The sequence below is a fragment of the Nesoenas mayeri genome, assembly GCF_963082525.1.
Source record: "Nesoenas mayeri genome assembly, chromosome: 1".
In the NCBI taxonomy this organism is placed as follows: Eukaryota; Metazoa; Chordata; class Aves; order Columbiformes; family Columbidae; genus Nesoenas; species Nesoenas mayeri.
Window position 1 is genome coordinate 183,400,127 of NC_137541.1, and position 9,492 is coordinate 183,409,618.

A 9,492-nucleotide genomic window follows, 5' to 3' on the forward strand; every position below is an offset into this window, starting at 1 on the left:
ACATATGCTAACTATGAATACACAGAGCTTCCCAAAAATATGTATATCTATTAAGGGGTCTAGAAGAATCTCTGTTAACTTCACATTGAGGCTGCTGGAGACTTCCATTCAGGAGAGCCCTTGCATATATGCTGAAGTTTTGATTCAACCATGTACCTAACCAGGAGCTGAATTCAACACTATTCAGGAATGTACTTGAAATTTAACCCACACCTAAATTCTTGCCACAGCCGTGATGGATTGTCTGGGTTCTAGCAGTGAACTGATGAACTGTGAAGAACAAACTGATCTCCCAAGGCTGACATCTAGTTTACTTGAACAAGGAGCATGGAAGTGGCTTCTGGACACGTATTTCAGAACCAGAGCTATCCCACTAAAGGTATAGAAAATGCTGATGGAAGTTTTTCTAAGTATGACTTTCAAATATCTTTCAAAAAGGTAATATACTTTTTGAAGGTAGTTATATATATGTGTATATATGTAATATGCTTATAAAGAAATAGAAATTTATATATTTCAATGGAATGAAGAGACATTGCATGTTATTGTAGCTTGAAGTGTTATCCTATAAAACGGATGACTCATATTTTGTTGAACGTTAACAGTAATAAAGTAATTATCTGTTTAACATTCAGAGCATTAAAAATAAAAATTAAAATAAATAGAGTTCAAAACTAAAAGCTTGAAAAATTGTATTCTGTTTGCTCAGATTAGGTTTTTTTCTGTCCTTTACTACAAGCTGCAACTTTTCCAGCAACTATTGACAATCATTGTTCCTTTCACATCAGCTGCGATCTGAGCTTCCTTTACATACACATGAGTTTGTCAAAGTCAGCCCTGTTGGCTACTCCACACTGCTTGTAATCACACCTGACTGCTTTCTATATCAAATTATATCACCTTTACAAAGTTATAAACCATTATAGCACTTTATGTGCTGAGGGCTGGGTAAATCACACTTCTCAAAGACGATGCTTCCCTCAAAGCACACTTTGAAGAAGTAGCCTATCATAGAAGGAAACTATCAAAGACCTTATAAGACATGCTGGTGGGATGGCGAGCAATAAGCACATGCACCAGTATACACCGAGCTGCATTAGGAGGAAATCTCACTGCCCTCTCCAACTGCAGACAGAAAGTCACCATAGTTTATATAATACATAAAATTTAAGTCTTCCTGTGGACTTTTGACTTCTGCTATGATGTTTTCTCATCCCCTGGTCATGTCTTCTCAGGCTATTCACACAACGGCATGGACTCATGTGCACTTGGCTCCCATCTTGATATGGAGTCAGGACAGAGCCAAAGTGCATGTCTGGTCTTGGGCAGAAGGTATCATTCCTGCTGCCACGGTGCAACCAAGAAGGTTGTCTACTTGCTGTAAATTATCTTTTCTCGTGTAGGGGATCAAGTCAGGAGGAGACACAGATCATAACTGATATTTACTAAAACCCTTTCATTAGCCAAGTTGTTATTAATAGCAACTACCTGTTAATTCAGTAAATTCTGTTTCTTCACACAGTTCACTCATTCATAAATACACACACACACAAAATCACTCATAGCACCTCATTTGGAGCACCATTTGTGAGGCCCACCAAATGAGTGGTTGACTCAGAAACTGATGGCCATATTGATATACCAGGTAGGTATAGAGAAATCCCGAGGGGTTCTTTCCTTCCTCAGAGATGTATGTGTAATCCTGTATTCTGCATATAGCAGTCACTGTCTTCTTGGATGTGGTCCAAACTATGAACTAGAATTGTACTGGTGGCCTTGTACACATTTGACCAACTCTTGGTGTCCTGAGTTTGCCAGTTCTTGTAAATCCCACAGGACCACAAGTCTCCAGAGCTTATAGGCCCTTGGGAGATTTGTATGCTCTACTTCTCTGCACATGCACTACCTCTCCTTGGTCTACTGTTTTCTATTCACTGTTTCTCCACCCACACATATAGGGAACTCACAGATGCCGTTCCTTCAACTTACACAAAAGGTGTGGTTTTGATACCTTGACTTCCTAGAAGAGCAAAATTTAGTCAAAACCAGCTTTTCTTCATTCATCTGAACCCAGGCCTTGACAGTGTCAGCCTGCTTTTGTATCATGCACACTTCTCAAGTTTCGTCTGACAGGGAGATGCTGTGATACTTCAGGCTTTTCTGTGTCAATTATTAGAGGGAGTCCCTCCTTCTTCCCAAAGCCACAAGTAAGGGACACTCCTAAATGCTTTCTATGAGGTTTCAATATAAGAGAAAGCAAATTGGAACAGGATAATAAGTGAAGGTTGATTTCTGCTTCGATCATTATAGCCAAGGTATTTATTTTGGAGCACAAAAAGACCAGTTCAACAGTACTGTTGAAATCTAAACCAGAAGAAGTATTATACTTTCTCAGTAATGCAATAAGGATGGATGAGCACTGGGACACTATACAGAGCTGGGCAGTAAATATCTGTCCTGCTTATTGACTGGCCATTTCAGAGCTTTGTTCTAGTGCTGCTCTCACTGAAGCCACTGACAGGATTGCACCTGTATTTCAACTATGGCTTTTTGGTGGATCAGATAGATCAAAAGAGGTGCTTGTTCTAAAAAGAGGTGCTTATTCTTTGTCTGGGACAAAGACAACATTGAACAACTGTAGCAACTTGCAACTATTTGTGCTAGACCAGTCTGGAGAGGGATAACATGCAATATATAAAATGGGACTGTTATGAAATCTTTTCCAACCCAGTTAACCTCTGGTTTCAATTCTTTTTGTTATAACTCTGAAATATATTTCATCCATGGTGCTTTCCTGCTGTGCTTTTTTTTTCTAGAAAAATTAGAGACCAAGCTCAGGCATAAACTTTCTGAGGAAGCAAAGCACTTTCCTCTCAAATTTTTCACAATAATATGACAAAACAGATGCTGCAGCATTTAATGAGACAGGAAACAACATGATATATGACCCTCACATCTGGTGTCAGTCATTTTTAATAACTCTTTGCTGGGATGCTTGGGTTATGGTAGAAAGCACCATCTTGTCAGCTGGTGATTTGCACTCCTGTTAAACAAATACAATTCCCTCATCTTCTTCATCTTCTCTGTCTTTTCTCTTTTATCCTGCTCTAAACCCTCATACGGTGCAATGCCCAGCAGGCTTTGGCACAACTGTCATATGGCAAAGAGAAAGGCGTTTAGTTATGTGTGCAGGCAGCACTGAGAGAAATGTGACACAGCTCGTCCCCCTCCTTTCAGACATCACCTGTCATTCAGCTTGAAAAAGCACCAGCAGTATCTTGGAAGCAGAGAGAGATATGGCAGGCTGCACATGTTAGCAAGAGCACATACCTGATGGGTCCTGCATCTGCCCTTTCTTACCTTGGGAAGTTTCTCACTTCTGTGGACCCTTAAAAGAGCGGACTGGCAGCTTTGGAAAAGTCTTTTGTGCATGCGGTTTCTCTCCTAATGCTCCTGAGTTATTTTAATCTGTCACTTAAAACCTTAAACTAAAAATGCTGTGGTGTGGGAAACCCTAAATGTGACAATGAGAAAGGGAAAGTTCATAGGTCCCTCTCCCCTCCCTGCCTTCACCTATACCTTTGGCTGAAAATGCTTGCAGAGACACACAGGATTTCAAAAGCAAAAAGTTTCAAATGTAGTTCTGCTTCTTTTTTCTCCTACAGCTCTGTCAAAATATCAGATGGGAAGTGAGCCAGTTATTTGCTTTCCCACTGGAGGTAAAAAGAAGAGAGGTTAGCGGCTTGACAGCAACCACCACTGTTTGTGTCATCAAAGAAATTCTGCATGAGACGCAGCTTTCCCACCTGCTCCTAACACTGACAGCTCAGAATTTCTTCTGATTAAGTAGCTCACAATTATTTTGTGAGGCAAAACACTCCAGTTCAGTGGATTGATGGTAATTAATGACTTCAGGGTAACCAAAACCTTTCCCTCATTCTTCTGGATGCCATCTCCAGCAGCACCCACTTGCTCTGCACTTCCTCAAGGGTAAGAAAAGACCACGGGTGGCCAAAACCAGGGTCTCTTACTGCACCTCTGGAGCTCTAGGTGTATTATGTTCTGGTTTCTCAAACCTCACTTTAAATGAAGACAGAAAAAATAAGCCAAATGATCCAACCCTATAAGGAAGTAAGTACTATTGCTGTTAAAAACAACAACAAAAAAAGGCTTTTGCATTATGTAAACTTTTCCCACCTATGTATTTATATGCATTTAGACAAATATAGCTGTCTACACCAAAAAATCCTGATAAACTTTATGTAAAAGCATGAAATACTGATTATTCAGTTATGTTAAAATGTTTCCTTCACTCCTCTGCTCCTCCTTAAGGAAGCTGATGGACTATTCTACGTGGTTTCAGTATGGCGTATACTGTGCCATGGTGGTGTTTTCTTTTCCCTTACAAGACCCCAAGGAATAACCTACAGTCTCAGTACACCTGAAAAACAGTTTTGGATATGGGAAAAAAAAAAAAAAAAGATGGTATGAGATCAGGATTCTTTGTTAAATGTAGTACTCAAAGATGAATCCTTGGCAGGAGAGAGCAATTTATGCTATTTATTCAGTGAGTAAACTTGGAATAAAATACTATCCATCCCACAGTCAGCAGAACGGTCTTCTACAGAAATGTCAGCAAACCTCTTCACGTCAGGTTTTTAGCAATTGCTTTGAACTACACCATAGAGCAAGGGACATTCTAATAGTCATTCTGAGTAAAGTCATGCTTTGCATCTGCACACTTTCGCCTAAGCCATTTTACCTGTGGATTGATGACGTGAGATAATAGAGAGTGTGTGCATATAAATCTTGCATGGTGTGCATTTGGTGTCTGCTCAATGTGGATGCTACTGAGATTTGGAAAATAGACAACCTTTTAAATAAAAGTGTGAAAGTTACAGAAGGTCAGTGAAGCAGAGGAACAACTTCAGCTGCTCCCTAATCCCTGAGATAGGAATGGGTAAGATGGTAAAAACACATTTTCAATTACTGCTAAAACTTTTACAGCAGGAGAAACAATCAGGAAGAGCCTCAGTTTGTGCCAATTAAAAAGTGTCACTTCATGGGAGGTCAGATCCTCGTGCTATTTCCAGCACCATGTATTGCTGAGTCATCTTCTCCACTGTCCTGTCCTCATTTGCTCCTTAATGAGCTCCTAATTGCTTTGCCGCACCAATTTCTTTCATCCAGTCAGAGGCTCTGCCTCATGTCCACCTTGGCATCACTATTTGCATCTCACTTCTGGTGGCTTTAGCAATCTTGTCACCTGCATTTTCCTCCCACTTTCAAACTGCCTCTCTCCAGCCTCTGGTGGCACGAGGCTAGGCCAAACACAAGTCTGATGTGTTTCATTAGAGAGCCAGCCCTCCTTCTTTGCTCCGTGTCTGGCAGCTATCTTTCTGTATTACTTTAGGGCTTACACTCTAGATATTATTCCCTTCTGTGATGTCTAGATAACAACACTTTAAATTTATTCTCAATGGCATTTGAGTGAGAAACCCTTCATCTCAAGCACGGCCGATATTAGTTGCCTATGCTATGCAACAGCCTCAAACTATTTCATTGAACAGAGGGAAATAAATGGAGCTATCTAATCAATATAGCAGGCTGAACTTGAAGTACTCATCCTTTATTCAAGCTTCGTTGCTGAGAGTCAGTGTTTTATTAATCTTAATCCTGAAAACTGTGGTAAACTGAAAGAAAGTAATTACTGACATTCACTACACTTAGCCAGGAAAGCATTTCTCTATTAGGAGTTCTGCAGAAATACAGACACACTTTCAGGAACAAAGGGTCATCAGCAAAAGGTGTTTTTCACCGAAAAAAAACATAAACTGTTAGCTATGAAAACCAGCATCAGGCTGCAAACAGTGGTGGAGAAGCCTATGGGAACATACCTTGTGCTCAGTGACTGTGAACAGCAATGCCACTGCTTCCAGCTGTATACAGCTCCCTGGCTGGGAAACGCAGCTCTAGGGATCAGACCCTTCTTTGGGTCCAAGCAAAAGAAGAGACAAATGTAGGTGCTCAGGTGTGTAACTTTCAGCCAGGTGTTATGTCAGCCACATTTCAATGGGGTGCACGTTTCTCTGGAAAGGTGTGAAAGCACCCCCTCAGAGGTGTAATCACCCAGTGCTTTCCCTGGGCAAACCTAGGAGTAAGTGTTTGTACAGCAGCAAGTACCAAGCCTGTGTCTGAAAGGAAGAAGGATTTATATCACTTTCGTCCTTCTTCTCAGCAGTACAAAAGCAGAATAAAAGTTTCTTCTAGACATTTCAGCACATGGAAACACAGCCTACTCTGTTATGGCCCAGCTTTGAATATGGTGTCTCTCATAACACCACTGGAGGGGTTGCTGTGTGTGGATACAGAACATAGTAATTTTGATAAATATCGTTTTGCAGAGGAGATGTTCCAAATTGTAATGTGTTCCTCCAGAATATTAATATGGTGTAGCAGAGATTCTGCCAAAATACCCAGTTACCTATCATCCAGCAGTCATTTCATCAGGCAGCTTATACCCAGGGTTAGGAAAAAGCTGAAGCCTGGCTAATGGGTGGTACCACTACCATAAACAAATGAGATTGGGTTGTCTATGAAGTAATATAACACTGTAAATAGAGTGCTGCCTCTGTTGCAGCCCTCTGCTTCTGGCACTGCCTGGGATGGTTAATTTTTTCATAGTGTCTCAGGGCACCCACGTCATACAATTCCTTTCCCATCAAAGCAATGGCGGAGCCAATGCTCCAGCACTGGTTATTAACATATGGGGGTGGAATATAAACCAAATACCTTTAAATCTTCTTAGAGTGCCTTCGGCTGTGTCTGTCTCATGTCTTTATAAGTGATCTGTTGTCCTTTCCTACCACTGATTTTCTGGAGAAGCTGGATGTCAGGGAGGGGAGGAAGGGGACATCTTTGAACATCTATAAGCACAAGTAAGCATTGGTGCCCGTTCCTCTTCATAGCACGGCCTGTGGTACACCTCTTAAATTGCAACCAGTGACAATCTGAACAGAAAAGGCACCAGATGATTCATATGCCAAAAAGATCTTGAAAGCTTCCTTTCTGTATAGATGGGTAGCAACCCCTCTGTTGTTACCCAGGTACTCATTTCTCTGATGGTACTGAATGGTGCAACTTGATGATCAAAAAAATCCTGTGATCACTGAGCAAACAAAGATGGAAAAGGCTCTCTCCTGTGTGAAGTCTGTCAGATGACTTCACCCCTTGCCTGAAAGCCAAACTCCTGAGCTGCTGGAGCCTTCAGCCATGTAGAGCTCAAAGCCTACACGGCTGAAGCCTGCTGCACTTTGCATTCTTTCTGTGCTCTGATTGCGAACTACAAAGATTTGTTATTGGCTCAATATTAGGAATAAATTCAAAGTCCTCTGACAGGCAGCTTAAAGTCATATTTCTTGTTTCCTGCAACAAAGAGCAGCTAGGCAAAAAGGACTCCTTCCTTCTGCAGTTGCCATTAAAAGCTGAGAAATCCTTTCCTGGTTGGAAGTCCCGAGTAAGGATGTGAGTTTTGAGTGTGAGAGCCCCACAGAAAGTGTCATCTGGAAATCCTTTTTATTTTTTTTTTTTTTTTATTTTAAATTGCTTGTGTAAATACATTCCCAGTGCCTGGATATCTGGAACTAGGAACCAGCTGGTTTCACACGATTCGGTCATAGCAGCATGGCTGTCTCTGCAGCCCAGACAAGGCTGGAAAGTGGCGAACAAGATCACCAGAAATCAGCCATCCTCATCTTTATTAATTTAATTTCACCAGGGAATTCATACTTATGCATTTGAATCTAAGGGATCACCTGCCCCAGCCCCTTGGGATCAGGCAGCACCTTGAATGACTAAGGCACTGGAAAGATTTCCACCACACTGACTGCAGCCAGCAGGGTTCAGAGGAGAAAAAAATACCAGCAGCTCCTGTCTCCTCTTGCCTGTCAAGGAAGAGCAATCCTAGACACAGCGCTGACTGAATCCCATAGAGACAGAGCACAGCACCGCAGTGGTACACATTCTTCTATCTGCAGCATCAGCTGCACTCATCCAGGTACCAACAGCCCTCACATCCAAACCCTGTTGCCTTGAGGGATGCAGTCACGTGCAGGACAGTCCAGGTCATGTAGATGTGAAGAAAGTTGCATTTTTATTGGGTAAGAAAGTCACACAGTGACCGACACAAACTTGCCCAGTGATTAAACAGGGTTCACTTCAGTTGATGTATCTCAAGCGATGCTTGCTATTACATCTGCTTGACTTTATGTATTAAACAATACAGGAAGCCGAAACATGGTAGAAGTAGAAAGCCTCAAAGAAGTCCTCCAAAGAAGCAAGATTTTGCTAATAGCTACTGTTTGGAACCTTTTTAGGGAAATTGGGAAAAAATCTGAACACTGAACAACGAGTTTATAAAGGTCAGTCCGGCTATGGACAGTCTGCAAACACAAAAGTAAAGTGGGTGGAGATCATTTCCCTGTATCTTTATCCACCTAGAAAGTCTTTTTCAGTGTCCTAACCTACTTCTGCCATAGGGTGCTAGATAAACCCAGGGGCTGTTTCATGAGAGTGTTGAAGGCAGATCCACAACACCATAACCGCAAGGGAGCTCAGGACATCTCTGCCTGTGAGATCCTGACTGCCCCCTGACCCATCTCCATGCAGCCTGCAGGGCCAGGGAAACCCCTTCTCCCTGGGATGCTTAAGACACCATCTTCCTCCTCTCCCTGTTCTGGCTTTCCACACACTCCCACTCACATTTCTCACACTGCACTCACCTCCTCTTCTCCATCTCCCTGCTGCTGGCTTTTCTCAGACCATTTCTAGTTTGCTGCCTGCCTGGTCACACCTCTAGGAAGAAATAGTTTGGCTCTTCATTAGTACTTTCTGAAGCTAGATTTATCTATTACTGTGGGTATGAAGTACCTCATGTCTCTGTGCAATGGGTTAGAATAGCACATCTGTGATCCTGGAAGAGGATGAGGGTGACAGCAAAGACAATTGCTATGCACACATCCCCATCCATATGTCTATAGCTTTATGCATTGCAGAAACCCAGCCCTGGAGCTGATCAGTATTCACTTCATCCGCTGCCTAATCCTGAAAGTTTCAAAAAGTAACAAATCTTTCTCTCACTTTCGCTGTGCTAATAATTCTGCTTCCCCATATGCTGAAAGTTTCACACTCATTCTAGGATCCAGGAACCAAGAAATGTTACACATACATAAAATTTTACCATAAAAAGTTGTCATGTCACAGAAGCCAGAGCTCAAGAGCACCCTGCTTTGACAGCTGAGGGAGCCAGGAAAGAACTGTGAAACTAATATTAAACTTCCCAAAGTCCTGCATTGCATAAGGTACTCCAGTTGCCCTGCAGGGCAGTAAAGCTAAATTTAATTTCAAATTACACCACTTCCAGGAGGAGAATGTAATGATGGTTTACAGCATCCAGTGAATAAAATTGCCTGAAACACCCAACCTGATGCTTGC